This window comes from Salvelinus fontinalis, chromosome 9 (assembly GCF_029448725.1).
Source record: "Salvelinus fontinalis isolate EN_2023a chromosome 9, ASM2944872v1, whole genome shotgun sequence".
NCBI lineage: Eukaryota > Metazoa > Chordata > Actinopteri > Salmoniformes > Salmonidae > Salvelinus > Salvelinus fontinalis.
Genome location: NC_074673.1, coordinates 40,316,916 through 40,341,477, shown reverse-complemented (window position 1 = coordinate 40,341,477; position 24,562 = coordinate 40,316,916). Strand labels below are relative to the sequence as shown.

At 40.4% G+C, this 24,562-nt stretch overlaps 1 protein-coding gene across 1 annotated transcript in view; it reads right to left on the bottom strand.

Moving 5' to 3' along the window:
• The window catches only part of LOC129862572 (C-Maf-inducing protein-like), a 42,280-nt gene that overhangs the window by 15,383 nt on the left and 2,335 nt on the right, over window positions 1-24,562 (bottom strand). The window lies entirely within an intron of this gene.

Sequence of the window (24,562 nt, the reverse complement as noted above, 5' to 3'; positions counted from 1 at the left end):
CTACAGTATTCCCTTTATTTACATCTCGCTCTCTAGGTGATAGAGCAAGCTGTTCTTCCTCGCATCTCCCTCCTGAGGTGGAGATGCTTGAAATGTAGTAGCCATATTGTGAAATCAGGAGGGTTTTCATTACACACTATTTCTATATCACATATTGATCTTGTAAACAAAAGTCATTATTTTACAGTACCATTTTTAATTGAACGTAAAGTGCATGTACTTGGACACAGGTGCACACACAAATGCATCACATACGCATGCATGCACACAAATAAAACACAAAATACAAAATTCACAATAGATAAGGGGAACCTTGCATCTGAGAAACTCAAACGAAAAAGTAAATATAGAACAGGAGCAAACAGATTAAAATAACCATCAGAAGTCATATCCTGCACAACAGCTTGCTGTGGTAACCCGCGCCAAGCTATCTTTCTCTAGCATTCACTCATGTTTTCCTCCAACTATTTTGCTCTCGGTCTTTCTTCATCTCATTCTGTCCTTTTTAATTCTGCTTTTCTTAAAGAGAAGTGAGTACAGCTCTCCTCCCCAAAACAGCTATGTTGCCATGGAAACTAGTAGGTGAAATCGAGACGTGTTTTTTTATGTTTCCAGGGAGAACCAGGTGGACAAAGATGTGCAGAAAGAATCTCTGTATTAAGCTGCACTGGCAAACTGATCATATGAACAATCAAGGGAATCTGTTGATCCTGCTCAATGAATATTCTCACAGCAGGTCTCAGTGTTCATAATCAAATCTGTAGCTCTAGTAACAAACACAATTCCTATTTCAACACTAGGCTTGTTTATTCAGCTTCTTGATATACCACACCTGTCCGGTGGATGGATTATCTTGGCAAAGGAGAAATGCTAACTAACAGGGATGTAACAACTTTGTGCACAACATTTGAGAGGAATAAGATTTTTGTGTGTATGGAACATTTCAGAAATACAGTGTAGACATTGTTAATGTTGTAAATGACTAATGTAGCTGGAAACTACATATTTTTAATGGAATACCTACATATGGGTACAGAGGCCCATTATCAGCAACCATCACTCCTGTGTTCCAATGGCACGTTGTGTTAGCTAATCCAAGTTTATCATTTTAAAAGGCTAATTGATCATTAGAAAACCCTTTTCAATTATGTTAGCAGAGCTGAAAACGGTTGCGCTGATTAAAGAAACAAAACTGGCCTTCTTTAGACTAGTTGAGTATCTGGAGCATCAGCATTTGTGGGTTTGATTAGATTACAGGCTCTAAAATGGCCAGAAACAAAGATCTTTCTTCTGAAACTCAGTCTAATCTAGTTCTGAGAAATAACGGCTATTCCATGAGAGAAATTGCCAAGAAACCCAACCATGTCGTAGACACCGACACCTCACTCAAACACTAACCACATTCTTTGCCCGCCTCGAGGAAAAAAAGAGCCGCCAACGTGAGCCCTTACCGCTCGCGAGGACTGTGTGATCACGATCTCCGTGGCCAACGTGAGTAAGACATTCAAGCAATGCTGTTCAACTACAGCTTAGACTTCAACACCATAGAGCCAAGCTCATCACTGAACCCCTCTCTGTGCAACTGGGTCCTAGACTTCCTGAAGGGCCGACCCTAAGTGTTGAAGGTAAGCAACAACACCTCCGCCACACTGATCCTCAACACAGGGGCCCCCGAGGGGTGTGTGCTTCTACCCCTCCTGTACTCCCTGTTCACCCATGACGGTTTGGCTACGCATGTCTCCAACTCAATCATCAAGCTCGCTGATGACACAACAGTGGTAGGCCTGATTACCAACAACAACGAGACAGCCTACAGGGAGGAGGTGAGATACCAGGTGGAGTAGTGCCAGGAACCTCTCCCTCAATGTCAACAAAGCAAAGGAGCTGATTGTGAACTACAGGAGACACAGTGAGCACGCCCCATCGACATAGACGGAGCTGCAATGGAGAGGGTCAAAAGCATCAAGCTCTTTGGCGTGAACAAAACTGAGGACCTGAAATTGTCACTCCACACATTGACAACATGCATCACCGCCTGGTATTGCAACTGCACCACCGACAACCGCAAGGCTCTCCAGAGGGTGGTGCGGTCAGCCCAAAGCATCACCGGGGGCCCTCCAGCACATTTACAGCACCCTTCACAGGAAAGAAAAGATGATCATCAAGGCCATGGCCGCTACCATCTAGGATGAGGAGACTGCACAGGTTTATCAAAGCTGGGACCGAGCGACTGAAAAACAGCTTCAATCTCCAGAGCATCAGACTTAAATAGCCACAATAGCCAGCCTCCGCCCAGGACCCTGTCCTGAACCTTAGAGACTGCTGTCCATGTACATAGATTCATTGAACATTGGTCACTTTAAATCATGTTTACATACTGTTTTACCCACTTTATATGCTCAGTGCATTTGTAAATTTGATTCGTTAGAGCCTTATTCTAAAATTGCTAAGGTTTTTTTCCCCTAAAAAAAAAGTTGAATGAGTATATGTCCAAACTTTTGACTGGTACCATACATTACACACCAGGTAAAAAACCTAGGTGGTATTTTATATTCTGAACTAAATTTCTTAAAAATCCCACATTAGGAATGTGACCGAAATAGCTTTGTACCACCTGAGGAACATTGCCACGGTGCAGGAGTTTCTCTCTCAGGCTGATAGAGACTCAATGTTTTTATTACAAGCAGGCTTGACTACTGTAATGCTCTCCTGTCTGGTCTACCCAAGAAAGCCATTGGTCAACTGCAAAACATACAGAATCCTGCAGCATGGATACTGACCAAGACCAGACGAAGAGCACACATTACACCGGTTTTAAGATCTTGCACCGGCTGCTTGTGAGTTTAGAATTAATTTTGTTTTTAAATCAATCCAAGATTGTGCACCTCAATACATGTCAGACATTTTTATATTATGTTTGTTGTGTAGTAAATATTTCAGCTTTTATTTACATAATTTTTTTAATACGTTTTTTTCCTGTAAAGCGCATTGCATTGCATTCCATGTCTGAAATGTATAAATAAAGCTTGATTTAATATTGTCATACCGTCCATCTCTCACCCCTGGATATACAGTATTACCGGTTTAATACACAAGGGGGAACCAAAAACTCAAAGCCCATTGGGCGTCTATTACCAGAATGCTAACAACTTTAGCACAAGTATTTGCACATTTCCATTGAGGCTGCTAGCTAGATATGCTAACGAGCACAAACAAAAATAAACAATCCGGGGCCTCCCGGGTGGCGCAGTGGTCTAGGGCACTGCATCGCAGTGCTAGCTGCACCACCAGAGTCTCTGGGTTCGCGCCCAGGCGCCCAGGTCCGTGGGGCGACGCACAATTGGCATAGCGTCGTCCGGGTTAGGGAGGGTTTGGCCGGTAGGGATATCTGGGAGAAATTCCAAATGCAGTTGTCAAGCTTGTAGCATCATACCCAAGAAGACTCAAGACTGTAAACGCTGCCAAAAGGTGCGTCAACAAAGTACTGAGTAAAGGGTCTGAATACTCATGTGATATTTTATTTTGATAAATTAGCAAAAATTTCTAAAATCCTGTTTTTGCTTTGTCAGTATTGGTTATTGTGTGTGTAGATTGATGAGGGTAAAAAAACTATTTAATCAATTTTAGAATAAGGCTGTAACATAAAATGTGGAAAAGGTCACGGGGTCTGAATACTTTCTGAAGGAACACACAAAAAAAGATATGGGGGATTGGAAATGATACAGACAATTACATTGATGGAAGCTTTAAGCTGATCTATCCCCTAAGAAAATAAAAAGATCTCCATGCACAATGCCAAGTGTCGGCTGCAGTGGTGTATTGGACTCCGGAGCAGCCTTCGCTGGAGTGACGAATCACACTTCACCATCTGGCAGTCTGATGGACAAATCTGGGTTTTGGCGGATGTCAGGAAAACGCTATCAGCCCCAATGCAGTGCCAACTGTAAAGTTTGGTGGAGAAGGAATAATTGTCTGGGGCCGTTTTTCAAGGTTTGGGCTAGGCCCCTTAGTTCCAGTGAAGGGAAATCTTAACGCTACAGCATACAATGTCATTCTAGACTATTCTGTGCTTCCAACTTTATCAACAATTTGGGGTTAGGCCCTCTCCTGTTTCAGCATGACAAAGCCCCCATGTACAAAGTGAGATCCATACAGAAATGGTTTGTCGAGATCGGTGTGGAAGAACTTGACTGGCCTGCACAGAGCCCTGACCTCAACCTCATCGAACACCTTTGGGATGAATTGATACGCTGATTGCGAGCCAGGCCTAATCGCCCAACCTCACTAATGCTCTTGCGGCTGAATTGAAGTCCCTGCAGCAATGTTCCAACATCTAGTGGATAGCCTTCCCAGAAGAGTGGAGGCCGTTATAGCAGAAAAGGGGGGACCAACTCCATATTAATGCCAATTATGATTTTGAAATGAGATGTTCGACGAGCAGATGTCCACATACTTTGGGTCATGTAGTGTATATAGAGACATAGTGAGCTCCAAAAGTACTGGGACTGAAACATTTTTGCTCATTGCTTGTTCTGACATTTCATATTTTTTGGGATATTGTATTGCTAGATATTAATGCACTGTTGAAGCTAGAAACATAAGCATTTGGCTGCACCTGCGATAACATCTGCAAATATGTGTACACGAGCAATAAACTTAAGTTTAAATTTGACTTCAGTTCAAATATCTATAACATTTCCTGTAAAGGGATTTCGGATTAACACCTCTTGGTCCAATTAGCACAAAGCTAAAATCTCCGCTCATCATTGTTATGGCATACAGTAGGCCTAAGTGCAAAGGTTAGACGCTTAAGGTGGTAAGCCACTGTACACTTCTAATAAGTCCTTTAACATACATACATATATATACATATACACACACACACACACACACACATATATATATATATATATATATATATATATATATTTCAAATATTTACTAACGGCATGCCAGTGGCTTTGAGTGTGTCTATGTATGCGGATGACTCTACACATCAGTTACCACAGTGACTGAAATGTCCGCAACGGTTAACTTCTTTGGGGTAGGGGGCAGTATTTTCACATCCGGATGAAAAGCATGCCCAGAGTAAACGGCCTGCTACAAAGCCATAAAAGCTAGAATATGCATAGTATTAGTAGATTCGGATAGAAAACACTCTGAAGTTTCTAAAACTGTTTGAATGATGTCTGTGAGTATAACAGAACTCATCAGCCAGGCAAAAACCTGAGAAAAAAATCCAGCCAGGAAGTGAGAAATCTGAGGTTGGTCAATTTTCAACTGAGCTCTTATTGAAGATACAGTGGGATATTGGTAATGTTAAACTTCCTAAGGCTTCCACTAGATGTCAACAGTCGTTAGAACCTTGTCTGATGCCTCTACTGTTTAGTGGGGCCGAAGAAAAGAGGGTTGAGTCAGGTCTGCCATGAAGTGACCATGCGCGTTCACGTGAGAGCGAGCTCTGTTCCATCGCAATTCTGAAGAAACAGGAATACGCCGGTTGGACCATTATTGAAGAATTATGTTAAAAACATCCTAAAGATTGATTCAATACTTCGTTTGTCATGTTTTTACGGACTGTAATATAACTAACTTTTCGCTGGACCTGTCCGCGCGTCTTGAGTTTGTAAAGTGTACTGAACGCTAGAACAGCAAGGAGGAATTTGGACATAAGTGATGGACATTAACGAACATTTATTGTGGAACTGGGATTCCTGGGAGTGCATTCTGATGAAGATCATCAAACGTAAGTGAATGTTTATATTGTTACTTCTGACTTCTGTTGACTGCATAATATGGCGGATATATTTGTGTCTTGATTTGGATGATTGCATATTTTGCTTTTTTCGTAAAGCTTTTTTGAAATCTGACACAGCGGTTGCATTAAGGAGAAGTGCATCAAATTCCATGCATTACAGTTGTATCTTTTAGCAATGTTTATTATGAGTATTCCTGTAAATTGATGTGGCTCTCTGCAAAATCAAAGGATGTTTTGTGACTTCTGAACATAAGGCGCCAATGTACACTCAGATTTTTGGATATAAATATGAACTTTACCGAACAAAACATACATGTATTGTGTAATATGAAGTTCTATGAGTGTCATCTGATGAAGATCATCAAAGGTTAGTGATTAATTTTATCTATATTTCTGCTTTTTGTGAATCCTCTCTTTGGCTGGAAAAATGGCTGTGTTATTCTGTGAATAGGCACTCACTCACCTAACATAATCGTTTGGTTTGCTTTCGTCAAAAAGCTTTTTTGAAATCGGACACTGTGGCTGGATTTACAACAAGTGTATCTTTAAAATGGTGTAAAATATATGTATGTTTGAGGAATTTTAATTATGGGATTTCTGTTGTTTTGAATTTGGCGCCCTGCACTTTCACTGGCTGTCGAAGAGGTGGGACGCTAACGTCTCACGTACCCTAGAGAGGTTAAAGAGCTGCAGTTTCAGAATGGGTAGCAAGGAATAAGTTAGTCCTAAATATTTCAAAAACTAAAAGCAGCCGAGCTGTCTGTTTGAACTACTGGCACACAGCTCGGAGACCCATGCATATGTAACAGTATAAGTTTAAACCGTCCCCTCGCGAACCAGGGACCCTCTGCACACATCAACAACAGTCACCCATGAAGCGTCGTTACCCATCGCTCCACAAAAGCCGCGGCCCTTGCAGAGCAAGGGGCAACACTACTTCTAGGTTTCAGAGCAAGTGACGTAACTGATTGAAACGCTATTAGCGCGTACCCGCTAACTAGCTAGCCATTTCACATCCGTTACACTCACTCCCCTTTCAACCTCCTCCTTTTCCGCAGCAACCAGTGATCCGGGTCAACAGCATCAATGTGTGTGTGTACATTTACATTTACATTTAAGTCATTTAGCAGACGCTCTTATCCAGAGCGACTTACAAATTGGTGCATTCACCTTATGACATCCAGTGGAACAGCCACTTTACAATAGTGCATCTAAATCTTTTAAGGGGGGGGGGGGGCAGAAGGATTGCTTTATCCTATCCTAGGTATTCCTTGAAGAGGTGGGGTTTCAGGTGTCTCCGGAAGGTGGTGATTGACTCCGCTGTCCTGGCGTCGTGAGGGAGTTTGTTCCACCATTGGGGTGCCAGAGCAGCGAACAGTTTTGACTGGGCTGAGCGGGAACTGTACTTCCTCAGTGGTAGGGAGGCGAGCAGGCCAGAGGTGGATGAACGCAGTGCCCTTGTTTGGGTGTAGGGCCTGATCAGAGCCTGAAGGTACTGAGGTGCCGTTCCCCTCACAGCTCCGTAGGCAAGCACCATGGTCTTGTAGCGGATGCCAGCTTCAACTGGAAGCCAGTGGAGAGAGCGGAGGAGCGGGGTGACGTGAGAGAACTTGGGAAGGTTGAACACCAGACGGGCTGCGGCGTTCTGGATGAGTTGTAGGGGTTTAATGGCACAGGCAGGGAGCCCAGCCAACAGCGAGTTGCAGTAATCCAGACGGGAGATGACAAGTGCCTGGATTAGGACCTGCGCCGCTTCCTGTGTGAGGCAGGGTCGTACTCTGCGGATGTTGTAGAGCATGAACCTACAGGAACGGGCCAGCGCCTTGATGTTAGTTGAGAACGACAGGGTGTTGTCCAGGATCACGCCAAGGTTCTTAGCGCTCAGTATAACTGTGTTATAACTGCTCAGTGTAACAGTATAACTTTAAACCGTCCCCTCGCCCCGACCCGGGCGCGAACCAGGGACCCTCTGCACACATCAACAACGGTCGCCCACGAAGCATCGTTACCCATTGCTCCACAAAGGCCGCGGAACACGACTTCTAGGTTTCAGAGCAAGTGACGTAACTGATTGAAACGCTAGTAGCGCGTACCCGCTAACTAGCTAGCCATTTCACATCCGTTACACATACCACACAAGACATGCCACCAGAGGTCTCTTCACAGACATCAAGTCCAGAACAGACTATGGAAGGTGCACAATACAACACAGAGCCTTGACTACATGCAACACTATTCCACATCAAGTAACTCATGCCAGCAGCAAAATTAGATAAAAAGATATACCTTATGGAACAGCGGGGACTGTGATGAAACACAAACATAGATAAACACACGATAACATACACGGATTGTGTTATAGATATGTGGTAGTAAAGTAGAGGCCTGAGGGCACAAACTTAATATGTTGTGAAATCTGCTGTGACTTTATTGTAATGTTTTTAAAAATGTATAACTGCCTTAATTTTGTTGGACCCGGGGAAGATCCATAATAAATACAAATACAGGACAGGTGACAAACAGGCCTATGCCTATATGTCTAAAACAAATGTCATTATTTTGTTGCACACATTTGTCTCTCCTCCACTACTGTATGTTCTGGCAAAGGGAAAAGTCCAATTCAGATCAATGATAGGATACCATATATGGCAGGGCACGGCAGCTTCATTACAGACAATAATTCAAATCTTCTCATAATGGGTGATTATCCCCCCAAAAAGGTAATGTATTTGAATGTGAACACAGTATTGATGTCTGCCATGAGGTTCTACGAGGCTTCAGTGTGTCACAAATGTGTATTATACATCTCTTCACTTCATTTTACGCTACAATATTAGCCCTAGTGGAGTATGACGTGGAAAACAATTTGGGCTTTTTAGGTCTCACTTTTTTTTGTGTTTAGATAGTGTGTTTAGTTTCTTGCTGATTGTGAGGCATCTCTGTCCAATCTAAGCCCATTAGGGAGCAATGTGGCCTAACCCTACTCCATTAGACAGTCAACCTCCCGTTCTTAGTTTGTGTTTGCTTCAAGACATAACAGGACCCTTGAAATTTCAGAACTGCAAGATCATTTTTATTGGAGGCCTTTGAAAAGGAGGCGTGACAGGAAGTTCTTGTAATAGGTTAGTGTTATGCAAATATGATGCAGGTTCTCAATAGTGATATGCTTAAGTAGTGAGTCACTTCTCATACCGGTCCCTAAGACCTCTTTATAAAGTAGCCTACCGCAATTATTGAAACTGAAGCATCCACAAGCTGGCTTTTTCCCCCTAATGTAAATAATGACAGGAAAGGAGGAAGTCTGATGTGTTAGCACTTGGAATGTGAGAAAATGCCACTGAAAATGTTGAGTGTGGAGTTTGGTTACTCAATACGACATTCGAATAGAACTCAAATAAGTCGTTATTAGTACAAAACAACTGTACTGCACTATCTGTGATCGAACTAGTTATTGACCGGACTTGTCTGATATATAGTCTAGCTGTGAAATTACAAGGTATGGAAGGAAATTATTTCCTTGGGGGCTTCAATGTGCAATTAATTAACAGTATGTGACCTTGTTATGAACACTCTATATTAGGGCTGACCCAATTTAGTAGACTGGTCGATTGTTTGGTCGATAAGAAATCTTGGTCGTCCAACAGCCTTAGTCGAGCAGTAGCCAAAAAAATATCATGGTGTACAAGAAACCTGTCTGAATTGCTCCTGTCTGAGTGGACTGATCCATTATGGAAGCCGTGGGGGTGGCACAGTCCATCAGTCTAAGACGTGCTACTGAAATTGTATATGATTATATTACATAAGAACCATTGTGCAACACCAATAAAAATATTATTTTATACCAAATGCACTCTCCCTCTTTGGATAGCGGTCGCTGTCCACGGTTCTGAAAACCATCAGTGCGCTGTTGAATTGGCACCTTTTCCTAGACCATGTTGCTATGTGCATAATAGCAAAGTTAACCAGCATATTGGTGTTGAGAACAATACCGCGGAGGCAGCAGCAGAATGAGGAGAAGAGAAAACAGCCCTTGTCTTATTGTCTAAGAAAAGTGAGGAGAAATTAAACCCAAACATAATTAGGTTTATAATAAATATCCTAACTGTTAAATGTGCCTGGCTTTATAAATGGTCAATATATCTACAGAAATAAGACAGATCCTGCTTCTGTTGCCTGTTTGAGTGTTTAATAGCCTACTGACTCCGTAAGCACCAAACCTCATGCAACGACATGTCAAGTAAACACATTTGGCTGTTTTTAAATCTTCGTTTTACTGTAAAAGGCTTTACACTTTTTCCCGTTAGAACAGCCTCTGTTCCAAAAATAATTTAAAATAATGATTATTTTTCCTTTATCTCCTTATTATTACTATTATAATTTTAAGTAAAGTCATTAGTAGGCTTAGTATAGCAGCCTTGTATAACCACCATCAAGCTGTAGACCTTAGAGCACATCCTGTTTAGTCTTAATATCACCTTTATTTCAATACTTCTATAGGCTACTGTATCAATCAATCATTGATTCTTTCATGTCATCAAAGCATACAAGTTAATCATTCATTTAGTTTAAAAATAAAATAAAGCGAGCCATGAATAATTACCTTTAGCAATAAATAAACCGTTCCATTTCTGAAATAGCATTCATAAATGAATGCGACTGTTAGTCTTTGCTGTAATAAAAAGGCACAACAAAAATACATTACATACTCTCTGGTATGCCTATACTTTAGAGTTCTTTACATTGTTCCACAATTAGTCACATTTATTCTACACCCGACTTTCCAGTTACCTCCTGAGCTACCTATAAATATTCCCATTCGTCACGTCCTCTGCATTCATATTTTGCTGTGACATGTGTTACGGTGTTCAGAGTTTGTTATAACCAATTTATTAAGTTGATTATGATACGCTATAGGCTCATTAGACAGGATTAGGCGGCAGATTTACGAGGGCGGCATTTCTGAGCTAAACTGACCAAGACACACCAACAACAGATAAAACCTCAATTATGCACAAAAACTATTTCTATCAGCCAGTGGCATATGGGCTTTTTCGGTGAGCGCTGATGCCACCCTTTGACAAGCAATGCCCGCTGTCAAAGGCGCAAAATATTTTGCTTGTCCATTTCCAGCGCGCCACTCCAGAGTGCTGTTGGAGAGACGCATCTCTGCAGCGCTCCACCAACGTTCAGTCAAACAATGTATCGAATATAAATAATTATGCATTTCCAGCTGTGTAAATGTAACAGATGTGAAATGGCTAGCTAGTTAGTGGTGGTGCGCGCCAATAGCCTTTCAATCGGTTACGTCACTTGCTCTGAACCTTGAAGTAGTGAAAAAAAAATCCGGGCGCGAGGCAGAATTTAGACTCGGCTCCTGGAAGAAGCTCGATAACGGTGAATATGATCTCTTGCTACGATATTATTTGATACATGTCACAAAATCATCCTAAAGTATGTTTTGTCAATATACTTTAATTATATTATTGCAATTTATTCTCGACTTTAGACGTGATGTTTTGGAAGAATTTTTTGAAGACTTGAAAGATTAGCGCCGCACAGCCGTGGTGCTTGCTAACCAAAGAGGGAAATATTTCGTTCTGGAACCCAACTAAAGACTGTACTGGACATTGGACCCCGTTACAACATTCTGATGGAATATCAACAAAGATAAGGACCCAATTTGGGATGCTTTTTCATATATCTGTCGAACTGTTCTATGCTAACTGTGCTACGCTAGCGCTTGACTAGAATCAATGCTGCTGTATGCTAGCTTATGTTGTTAGCTAATATAACGATATATTGTGTTTTCGCTGTAAAACACTTCAAAAATCGGAAATATTGGCTCTATTCACACGATATCTGTCTTTCATTAGCTATCCACCATATGTTTTTCTGAAATGTTTTATGAGGTGTAATTAGTAGTTGACGCTGGTGTCTGTATTTTCTCTGGCTACTCCCGTCTGATTTCAGACTGTAGCTATGCTGTAGCATTTATGGTAGCATCAATGTAAAACTGATTTATAGCTAAAATATGCACATTTTATGAACAAAACATAGATTTATTGTGTAAAATGTTATATGACTCATCTGAGGTAGTTTTTTCTGGGTTCTTTAGGTTGGTTTTAGGTTATTTCGGTTGGCTTGTGCATGCTACTTGAATCATAATTCATACATCATAATCATACGTGTCTGTCCACTTTTGTATTTGGTGGTGAGCTAACATAAATATATGTGGTGTTTTCTCTGTAAAACATTTAAAAAAATCGGACATGTTGGCTGGATTGACAAGATGTTTATCTTTCAAATGCTGTATTGGACTTGTTAATGTGTGAAAGTTAAATATTTTTAAAAAATAGATTTTGAATTTCGCGCCCTGCAGCTGTTGTCATTTTCGTTCCGACATCGGGTTTGCAGCCCAAACAGGTTAATTATTTAAATCAAAGTGTGCTTAAAGCATCAGACAAGCTCAGTGAATATAGTTGATTTGATTAAAACACATAGGACGTGTCAATATTTGGAAAGATACGGTGTACACTGACATAGTCAAAAATGTGAATTATTAATAGTTTTTCTTTTTTAAGTTATCAATGTCACACTTAACATGGTTCATCTTGATGACCCTAGAATTTTAAGGATTTAAAAATGGACACGTAAAATCTGATTTTCCAGATGCATCAATAACAGCCATTTCTTAGCTAAGTCGGCTAAGGAATTGGTTAAGTTAAGAGATGTAACATGGGCGTACATACCAAAATTGGTGTTATTTGGACTTATGGTTCAAAATGTCTAAGATGGAGGAAGTTCTATCATGACGGACCTCACTGGTTCTTGAGACAAATTTGTTCAGCATGAAGGAAGATGCCTACATACAAAGTTCCAAGTCTCTGTGTCAAACTGGGCAACAGATATGAGGATTTAAGTGAGACAGCTGGTGCTGTCATTAGCAATAGGCCAATCGGTGCAATTCTTTTAAACCAAGTTACTCATGGCCTGTGTGCCAAATTATGAAAAAAAGTTACCAATCCATGCTTGAATTACAGTGCCTTCAGAAAGTATTCAGACACTTCAATTTTTTCCACATTTTGTTGTGTTACAGCCTGAATTTAAAATGGAGATTTTCACTGGCCTACACACAAGAACCCATAATGTCAAAGTGGAATTATATTTTTTGAAATGTTTACTAATTAATTAAAAATGAAAATTTGAAATGTCTTAATAAGTATTCAACCCCTTATTTTAGACTTGACAAAGTTCAGGAGTAAAAATTCTTAACATAATAAGCTGAATGGACTGTGTGCAATAATACTGTTTAACATTATTTTTGAATGACTACCTCATCTCTGTTCCCCACACATACAGATAGTCGAGAAGTGAATTTAAAAAATGTTCAGCCACAAAGACCAGGGAGGTTTTCCAATGGCTCGCAGAGGGCACCTATTGGTATAAAAACTATAAATAATTTAAGCAGACATTCCTTTGAGCATGGTGAAGTTATTAATTACACTTTGGATGGTGTATCAATACAACCCGTCACTACAAAAGATACAGGCGTCCTTCCTAACTCAGCAGCCGGAGAGGAAAGAAACCGCTCAGAGATTTAACCATGAGGCCAATGGTGACTTTAAAACAGAGTATAATGGTTGTAATATGAGAAAACTGAGGATGGATCAACAACATTGTAGTTACTCAGCAATACTAACCTAAATGACAGTGAAAAGCAGGAAGGCAGTACAGAATAAAACATGCATCCTGTTGGCAATAAGGCACTAAAGCAAAACTGTACAAAATGTGTCAAAGAAACAAACTTTATGTCCTGAAAAAAGTGTTACATTTGGAGCAATTCCAACACAACATCACTGAGTACCACTTTTCATATTTTCAAGCATGGTGGTTAAGAGGTCGACCGATTAAATCGGAATGGCCGATTAATTAGGGTCGAATTCAAGTTTTCATAACAATCGGATATCGGTATTTTTGGACACCGATTTGGCCATTTTTTTTTTATTATATTTTTTTACACCTTTATTTAATCTTTATTTAACTAGGCAAGTCAGTTAAGAACATTAAGAACACATTCTTATTTTCAATGACGTCCTAGGAACGGTGGGTTAACTGCCTCGTTCAGGGGCAGAACAACAGATTTTTACCTTGTCAGCTCGGGGGATTCAATCTTGGAATCTTACAGTTAACTAGTCCAACGCTCTAACCACTTGATTACATTGCACTCCACGAGGAGCCTGCCTGTTACGCGAATGCAGTAGAAGCCAAGGTAAGTTGCTAGCTAGCATTAAACTTATCTTATAAAAAACAATCAATCATAATCACTAGTAAACTACACATGGTTGATGATATTACTAGTTTATCTAGCGTGTCCTGCGTTGCATATAATCGATGCGGTGCATATCGTTGCGCCAATGTGTACCTAACCATAAACATCGATGCCTTTCTTAAAATCAATACACAGAAGTATATATTTTTAAACCTGCATATTTAGCTAAAAGAAATCCAGGTTAGCAGGCAATATTAACCAGGGGAAATTGTGTCACTTCTCTTGCATTCATTGCACACAGTCAGTGTATATGCAACAGTTTGGTAATTATGACATAACATTGAAGTTTGTGCAATGTAACAGGAATATTTAGACTTATGGATGCCACCCGTTAGATAAAATACGGAACGGTTCCGTATTTCACTGAAAGAATAAACGTCTTGTTTTTGAGATGATAGTATCCGGATTCGACCATATTAATGACCTAAGGCTCGTATTTCTGTGTGTTATTATGTTATAACTAAGTCTATGATTTGATAGAGCAGTCTGACTGAGCGGTGGTAGGCAGCAGCATCCTCGTAAGCATTCATTCAAACAGCACTTTCCTGCGTTTTGCCAGAAGCTCTTCGCTGTGCTTCAAGCCTATCAACTCCCGAGATTAGGCTGGTGTAACCGATGTGAAATGGCTAGCTAGTTAGCGGGGTGCGCGCTAATAGCGTTTCAAACGTCACTCGCTCTGAGACTTGGAGTAGTTATTCCCCTTGCTCTGCATGGGTAACGCTGCTTCGAGTGTGGCTGTTGTCGTTGTGTTCCTGGTTCGAGCCCAGGTAGGAGCGAGGAGAGGGATGGAAGCTATACTGTTACACTGGCAATACTAAAGTGCCTATAAGAACATCCAACAGTCAAAGGTTAATGAAATACAAATGTATAGAGAGAAATAGTCCTATGATTCCTATAATAACTACAACCTAAAACTGCTTACCTGGGAATATGAAGACTCATGTTAAAAGGAACCACCAGCTTTCATATGTTCTCATGTTCTGAGCAAGGAACTTAAATGCTAGCTTTCTTACATGGCACATATTGCACTTTTACTTTCTTCTCCAACACTTTGTTTTTGCATTATTTAAACCAAATTCAACATGTTTCATTCTTTATTTGAGGCTAAATTGATTATATTGATGTATTATATTAAGTTAAACTGTTCATTCAGTATTGTTGTAATTGTCATTATTACAAATAAAATTTTAAAAAAATTGTCCGATTAATCGGCATCGGTGTTGAAAAATCATAATCGGTCGACCTCTAATGGTGGTGGCTGTATCCTGTTATATGGGTATTCTCGTCATTGGCAAGAACCAAGGAGGTATTTATGATAGAAAGAAACAAGAGCTAAGCACAGGCATAATCCTAGAGGAAAACCTGGTTCAGTCTGCTTTCCAACAAACACTGGGAGACAAATGTACCTTTCAGCAGGACAATATAACCTAAAACAAGGCCAAAAACACCCGGGAGATGCTTACCAAGATGACATTGAATGTTCCCGAGTGGCCTAGTTACAGTTTTGACTTGAATATACTTGAAAATCTATGGCAAAGCCTGAAAATGGCTGTCTAGCGAAGATCAACAACAAACTTGACAAAGCTTGAACAATTTTTTCAAGAATAATATGCAAATATTGTACAATCCAGGTGTGCAAAGCTCTTAGAGAATTACCCAGAATAACTCAGTTGTAGTCGCTGCCAAAGGTGATTCTAACATGTATTGACTCGGGTGTGAATACTTATGTAAATGAGATCTGTATTTAACTTTCAATAAATTAGCAAAAATGTATATTAACATGTTTTCATTGACATTATTGGGAAGTATATATGGGTGAGAGAAAAAAAGGCATGCACCCCCACCACAACCCCTCCCCCACAATACAATCACTTTGCCTAGACTTAATTATTGTGTAATACATTGAGTGTACAATACATTAGAAACAACTTCCTAATATTGAGTTGCACCCTCTTATGCTCTCAGAACAGCCTCAATTCGTCGGGGCATTGATTCTACAAGGTGTCAAAAGTTTTCCACAAGGACGCTGGCCCATGTTGACTCCAATGCTTCCTACAGTTGTGTGAAGTTGGATGATGTTACGTTCTTGACACACATGGAAAACTGTTGAGTGTGAAAAACACAGCACTGTTGCAGTTCTTGACACAACCCGGTACACCTGGCACCTACTACCATACAGTGCATTCAGACCGCTTGACTTTTCCCCATTTTGTTACGTTACAGTCTTATTCTGAAATGTATTAATATTGTTTGTTTCCCCTCATCAATCTACACCGACAAAGCAAAAACAGTTTATCAATTTTTGCTAATAACAAAAAAAAATATATTACATAAGTATTCATACCCTTTACTCAGTACTTTGTTGAAGCACCTTTGGCAGCGATTACAGCCTCGTAGTGGCATAGGTTTATAGCGTATATCAGAGACGTTTCTTATGCACGGGGGAAAAAAGTGGCCTTCGATAAACATTTCATGCAATTCTACTACACTTAATATGACTGGATAAATTAGCAGAAACTTGTTTTAATACGATGGTAGCCTTTATGCCTACTCTACTGACACAGTTCAATAAAAAATAAAAAAACACTGTCTTGGATGCAACCATGTAATCTAGTCCTATGAAAAAGGGGTCCTGGCTAAAAGGGCTTTTGTCAAAAGTTATTTTTTTTAATTTTACCTAACCCTAGCCTAATTCATATAACCTGCTACCTAAATTTTCCTAATCAGCTAAAAAAAGTTAAATATTATGTTAATTTGACTAAAGCTAGAACCCTTCTAGCCATGACCATGAAAAGGGGAGACACAAATTGTATATTATGAAATCCATATAGACTGGAGGTCATTCTTGTGTGTTAAAAAAAATAAAAAAAATAAAATAAAAATCACTGGATGCCTTTTTTTTCCATTTGATAACCAAATGATAATTTGTTGAGAACTTTATTCATAAGAGCGGGGTGAAATATATGGACATTACATCAGGTATTCCCAAACTGGGGTAAGTGCAACGCCGTCGGGGGTAAGCAAAAAAAGTGTGATTCACATTTTTTTTAAATAAAAAAAGTAAATTTATATTTTCCAAACGGGGCTATACACTTGGTGAGTTCTGTGTGCAAATTAACTCAAGCTTACGGACAATGTGATATAGCAAAGCACCTGAGTGAGTTGGGTGTGCAATTACGCAAGTACTTTCCCGAAAAGGATGACACAAACTGGATTCTTTATCCCTTTCATGCCCTGCCTCCAGTCCACTTCCCGATATCTGATCAAGAGAGCCTCAGCGAAATTGCAACAAGCAGTTCTGTGAAAATTGAATTTAAAAATCAGAAGCCACTGCCAGATTTCTGGATTGGGCTGCGCTCAGAGTATCCTGCATTGGCAAATCGTGCTGTTAAGACAATGATGCCCTTTGCAACCACGTACCTACGTGAGTGGATTCTCGGCCCCCACTATCATGGAAACTAAATACAGGCACAGACTGTGTGTGGGAAATGATTTAAGACAGACTCTCTCCAATACAACATTCCAGAGTTTACAGTGCCTTGCAAAAGTATTCATTTTGACATTTTTCCTATTTTGTTGCATTACAAGCTGTCATTTAAATAGATTTGGATTTCATGTAATGGACATACACAAAATAGTCCTAATTGGTAAGTGAAAAAAAAAAAAGTCTTGTTTCAAAATATGTATATAAAAAAAAACTTTAAAGTGGTGCGTGCATATGTACTCGTACCCTTTGCTATGAAGACCCTAAATAAGATCTGGTGCAACCAATTACCTTCAGAAGTCACATAATTAGTTCACTTCTTTGGGCTGAGATCCCGCTAACGGGATCGATATGACAACAGCCAGTGAAAGTGCAGGGCGCCAAATTCAAAACAGAAATCCCATAATTAAAATTCCTCAAACATAGAAGTATTTTACACCATTTTAAATATACACTTCTTGTTAATCCCAACACAGTGTCCGATTTCAAAAAGGCTTTACAGCGAAAGCAAACCAAACGATCATGTTAGGTCATGTTAACCTGTTGAGGATGGGGGCGCTGTTGAGACTATTTATGCTAATTGGGTAATTTTTGAAACGGCTTCCCACAAAATCCTTGATCGTACAATATGCATATTATTATTATTATTGGATAGAAAACAGTCTATAGTTTCTATAGGAGTTGAAATTTTGTCTCTAAGTGGAACAGAGCCCATTCTACAGCAATTTCCCTGACATGGAGTCAGATTTCAGAAATGTTGGCCACTGTTCTGAAGTCAGTTAAAAGGGCACTGTTATTGCTATGACTATACGGACACTTCTTACGTCTTCCCCTGGATGCCTTTACGTGATGACGATTCCAATGGGGTCGATTGCGCGTTCACAGGCACTACAAATGAAAAAACCCTGTAGCTAGCAAGTCTTTTCTTGGTGCGTAACGCGCGTGGAAGACACCGACCCGCTCCTGTTCCAAGCGTTAGTTTAGCCTGTTATATTTCTCCGGTCATCTTTTCACTCGTTATAGGAGTTAAAAACATAATAAGGTAGTTAATTTAAAGCGTTTTATAGCAATTTATATCCGTTTAGTGCGATTTTGGGACATTTATTTTTGAAACGATGTGAATAGCTGGGCACGCTTTTCAGTTCATCCCGAACGCAGTTGGCATTTCCACATGGCAAGAGGACAGCTTTCCACCAAAAGACGATTACTCCCAAGAAAGGATCCTTTGCCCAAGATACTGATGGAAGAACAGCTCATAGTAGGACATTTTTATTATGATAAATCGTGTTTCTGTCGAAACATTTTAGTGGCTTAGGACGCCATGTTTTTTGACGTAGCTTCGCTTGGCGCAAACTGTATTGAAAAGTAAGGATAAATTTAAAAATGTAATTCCGCAATTGTATTAAGAATTAAATTGTCTATCAATCCCTGTCCACCCTATATTTTTTAGTCACGTTTATGAGTATTTATGTATAAGAGTAGATCACTGTCTAAGTGGCGCAAGGACATTTTCTGACCAGCTGAGCTACATTTCACATTGTCTAACCATGATTTTGGTGGCTAAATATAAACGTTTTCGATCAAACTCTATATGGATTGTGTAATATGATGTTACAGGAGTGTCATCGGAAGAATTCTGAGAAGGTTAGTGAAAAAATTAATATCTTTTGGCGATGTTGACTTTTATCGCTCACTTTGGCTAGAATCAATGCTGGGCTGCTATGTGCTATGTGCTATGCTAATATAACGATTTATTGTGTTTTCGCTGTAAGACACTTAGAAAATCTGAAATATTGTCTGTATTCACAGGATCTGTGTCTTTCGATTCGTGTATGCTGTGTATTTTTACGAAATGTTTGATGATTAGTAAGTAGGTAAACACGTTGCTCTAAGTAGTTTTTCTATTCCATTTGTGACGGTGGGTGCAATTGTAACCTATGCCATCTACCTGAAATATGCACTTTTTTCTAACAAAACCTATCCCATACCATAAATATGTTATCAGACTGTCATCTAATGAGTTTTTTTGTTGGTTAGGGGCTATAAATATCTTAGTTTAGCCGAATTGGTGATGGCTACTGGTGTTGGTGGACAAATAAAAGATGGTGGATTATGCTAATGTGTTTTTAGGTAATAGATGTACATCTTTACATATTGTGTCTTCCCTGTAAAACATTTTAAAAATCGGACATGTTGACTGGATTCACAAGATCTGTGTCTTTCATTAGCTGTATTGGACTTTAATGTGTGAAAGTTAAATATTATAAAAAAATATTTTTTTTGAATTTCGCGGCACTGGTTTTTCAGTGGGGGGGGGGGGGGGTGCCGCCGCTAGCGGCACGCTGATCCTAGACAGGTTAATCACTAACCTCACCATCAGATGACACTCATAGGACTTCATGTATATTTTCTTCGATAAAGTTCATATTTATATAAAAAAATCTCAGTTTACATTGACGCGTTACGTTCAGTAGTTCCAAAACATTCGGTGATTTTGCAGTGCCACATCAATTTACAGAAATACTCATCATAAACATTGATAAGATACAATAGTTTTTCATAGAAGATATACTTCTCCTTAATGCAACCGCTGTCAGATTTCAAAAAAAACTTTACGTAAAAAGCAAACCATGCAATAATCTGAGTACGGCGCTCAGACTACAAATCAAGCCAAACAGATATCCGACATGTTGGAGTCAACAGAAGTCAGAAATAGCATTATAAATATTCACTTACCTTTGATGATCTTCATCAGAATGCACTCGCAGGAATCCCAGTTCCACAATAAATGTTTGTTTTGTTTGATAATGTCCATCATTTATGTCGAAATATCTCCTTTTGTTAGCGCGTTCAGTTCACAAATCAAAATTCATGACGCTAGAAGATGAAAAGTCAAGAAGTTCCGTTACAGTCCGTAGAAACATGTCAAACGATGTATAGAATCAATCTTTCGGATGTTTTTATTGTGGCCTGCTGGAGGTCATTTTGCAGGGCTCTGGCAGTGCTGCTCCTTGCACAAAGGCGGAGGTAGCGGTCCTGCTGCTGGGTTGTTGCCCTCCTACGGCCTCTTCCACGTCTCCTGATGTACTGGCCTGTCTCCTGGTAGCGCTTCCATGCTCTGGACACTACGCTGACAGACACAGCAAACCTTCTTGCCACAGCTAGCATTGATGTGCCATCCTGGATGAGCTGCACTACCTGAGCCACTTGTGTGGGTTGTAGACTCAGTCTCATGCTACCACTCGAGTGAAAGCACCGCCAGCATTCAGAAGTGACCAAAACATCAGCCAGGAAGCATAGGAAATGAGAAGCGGTCTGTGGTCACCACCTGCAGAACCACTCCTTTATTGGGGGTGTCTTGCTAATTGCCTATAATTTCCACCTTTTGTCTATTCCATTTGCACAACAGCATGTGACATTTATTGTCAATCAGTGTTGCTTCCTAAGTGGACAGTTTGATTTCACAGAAGTGTGATTGACTTGGAGTTACATTGTGTTGTTTAAGTGTTCCCTTTATTTTTTTGAGCAGTATATATATATAGATAGAAGAAAATGCAAATAGTCTGGGTAGCCGTTTGATCAGCTGTTCAGGAGTCTTATGGCTTGGGGATAAAATCTGTTTAGAAGCCTCTTGGACCTAGCCGTGGCGCTCCGGTGACGCTTTCCGTGCAGTAGCAGAGAGAAAGTCTATGACTAGGGTGGCTGGAGTCTGACAATTTTTTCCTCTGACGACGCCTGATATAGAGGTCATGGATGGCAGGAAACTTGGCCCCAGTGATGTACTGGGGTCTCTGTAGTGACTTGCGGTCGGAGGCCGAGCAGTTGCCATATCAGGCAGTGATGCAACCCGTCAGGATGCTCTCGATGGTGCAGCTGTAAAACCTTTTGAGGATCTGAGGACTCATGCCAAATCTTTTCCGTCTCCTGAAGGGGAAAAGGTTTTGTAATGCCCTCTTCACGACTGTCTTGGTGTGCTTGGACCATCTTAGTTTGTTGGTGATGTGGACGCCAAGGAACTTGAAGCTCTCAACCTGCTCCCCGCTACAGCCCCGTCGATGAGAATGGGGGCATGCTCGGTCCTCCTTTTCCTGTAGTCCACAATCATCTCCTTTGTCTTGGTTACGTTGAGGTTGTTGTCCTTGCGCCACACGGTCAGGTCTCTGACCTCCTCCTGATAGGCTGTCTCATCAGTCAGTGATCAGGCCTACCATTGTTATGTCAGCAAACGTAATGATTGTTTTGGGGTTGTGCCTGGCCGTGCAGTCATGAGTGAACAGGGAGTACATGTTACGAACAATGCGAAAAAACAAAGTAGCATGGTTGGTCAAGAGCGGATAAGACGGTAGCCCTACGCTCCGGCCCTAATCTATTGATTTCACATGACTGGTAATACATATGCATCTGTTGGTCACAGATACCTTAAAAAAAATGGGCCCAGGATCTCATCACAGTATTTCTGTGCATTCAAATTGCCATTGATTAAATGGAATTGCGTTCATGGTCTGTAGGTTATGCATGCCCATACCATAACCCCACCACCACGGGGCACTCTGTTCACAACATTGACGTCAGCAAATTGCTCGCCCACATTATGCCATACACATAGTTTGCGGTTCTGAGGCCGGTTGGACGTAATGCCAAATTCTCTAAAATGAGAGAATATTAACTATCTGGCAACAGCTCTGGTAGACATTTCTGCAGTCAGAATGCCACCAATGCACACTCCATTAAAACATCTGTGTCATGGTGTTGTGTGACAGAACTGCTGATTTAGAGAGACATTTTATTGTCCCCAGCACAAGGTGCACCTGTGTAATGAACATGCTGTTTAATCAGCTTCTTGAGAGGGCTCCCAAGTGGCGCAGCAGTCCAAGGCACTGCATTTCAGCGCTTGAGGTTCGAATTCAGGCTATCACAACCGGCCGTGATTGGGAGTCCCATAGGACGGTGCACAATTGGCCAGCGTCGTCTGGGTTTGGCCGGTGTAGGCCATCATTGTAAATAAGAATTTGTTCTTAACTGACCTGTCTAGTTAAATAAAGGTTAAAAAATAAAATATGCCACACCTTACAGGTGGATGGATTATCTTGGCAAAGGATTAATACTCACTTACAGGAATGTAAACAAGTTTATGCACAACATTTTAGAGAAATGTTTTTTTTTGTGCATATGGAACATTTCTGGGACATTTTATTTCAGCTCATGAAACATGGGATCAACACTAGAGGTTGACCGATTATGATTTTTCAACGCCGATACCGATTATTGGAGAACCAAAAAAAGCCAATACCAATTAAATCGGCCGTTTTTATATATGTAATAAATAAAAATTACAACAATACTGAATGAAAAATGACCACTATTATTTTAACTTAATATAATAAATAAAATATATTTAGTCAAATAAATAAAACATGTTCAATTTGGTTTAACTAATGCAAAAACAGTGTTGGAGAAGAAAGTAAAAGTGCAAGTGCCATGTAAAAAAGCTAACATTTAATTAAGATCCTTGCTCGGAACATAGAACATATGAAAGCTGGTGGTTCCTTTTAACATGAGTCTTCAATATTCCCAGGTAAGAAGTTTTAGGTTGTAGTTATTACAGGAATTATAGGACTATTTCTCTCTATACCATTTGTGTTTGATATACCTTTGACTATTGGATGTTCTTATAGGCACTTCAGTATTGCCAGCCTAATCTCGGTTTAGGCTTGAAGTCAAACAGTGCTGAAAGTCATTAACAGTGCTGTGCATCAAGCATTGCTAAGAGCTGCTGTTTGAATGAACGCTTACGAGCCTGCTGCTGCCTACCACCGCTCAATCATAGACTTAATTATAATAAATACAGAAATACGAGCCTTTGTTCATTAATTTAGTCAAATCCGGAAACTATAATTTAGAAAAAACAAAACATTACGGAACCGTTACGTATTATCGCACGGGTGTCAACCCTAAGTCTAAATATTACTGTTACATTGAACCTAAAATGTTATGTCACAATTATGTAAAATTCTGGCAAATTAATTACAGTCTTTGTTAGGAATAAATGGTCTTTCAACAGTTTGCAACGAGCCAGGTGGCCCAAACTGCTGCATATACCCTGACTGCTTGCACTGAACGCAAGGGAAGTGACACATAGTTAATATTGCCTGCTAACATGAATCTTTTAACAGCATATGCAGGTTTAAAAATATATATACTTGTGTATTGATTTTAATTAAGGCATTGATGTTCATGGTTAAGTACATTATTGCAACGATTGTGCTTTTTTCACAAATGCACTTTCGTTAAATCATCACCCGATTGGCGAAGTTGAAGTAGGCTGTGATTCAGTGATGAATTAACAGGCACCGCATTGATTATATGCAACGCAGAAGAAGCTAATTAACCTAGTAATATCATCAACCATGTGTAGTTAACTAGTGATTATGTGAAGATGGATTGTATTGTAATGAAACAGGCAGGGAGCAGGTCTCGAACCCTCGACCTTCTAGCCCGAGTTCCGGCGCGCTATCGACTGTGGCGCAAAAGCATGCTCATGCGCAAGAGTGGATTTCCGCGCTTATAAACCCAGGGTCGTTACAGTATTTAAAAGATAAGAGATAAGTTTAATGCTAGCTAGCAATTTACCTTGGCTCCTTGCAGCCACAAGGTCCTTTGATGCTGCACTCACGTTACAGGTCAGCCTGCCACGCAGTCTACTCGTGGATTGCAATGTAATTGGCCATAATCGGCGTCCAAAAAGGCTGATTGTCAAGTTTTCATAACAATCGGTAAGCAGCCTCCCGGGTGGCGCAGTGGTCTAGGGCACTGCATCGCAGTGCTAACTGCGCCACCAGAGTCTCTGGGTTCGCGCCCAGGCTCTGTCGCAGCCGGCCGCGACCGGGAGGTCCGTGGGGCGACGCACAATTGGCATAGCGTCGTCCGGGGTAGGGAGGGTTTGGCCGGTAGGGATATCCTTGTCTCATCGCGCTCCAGCGACTCCTGTGGC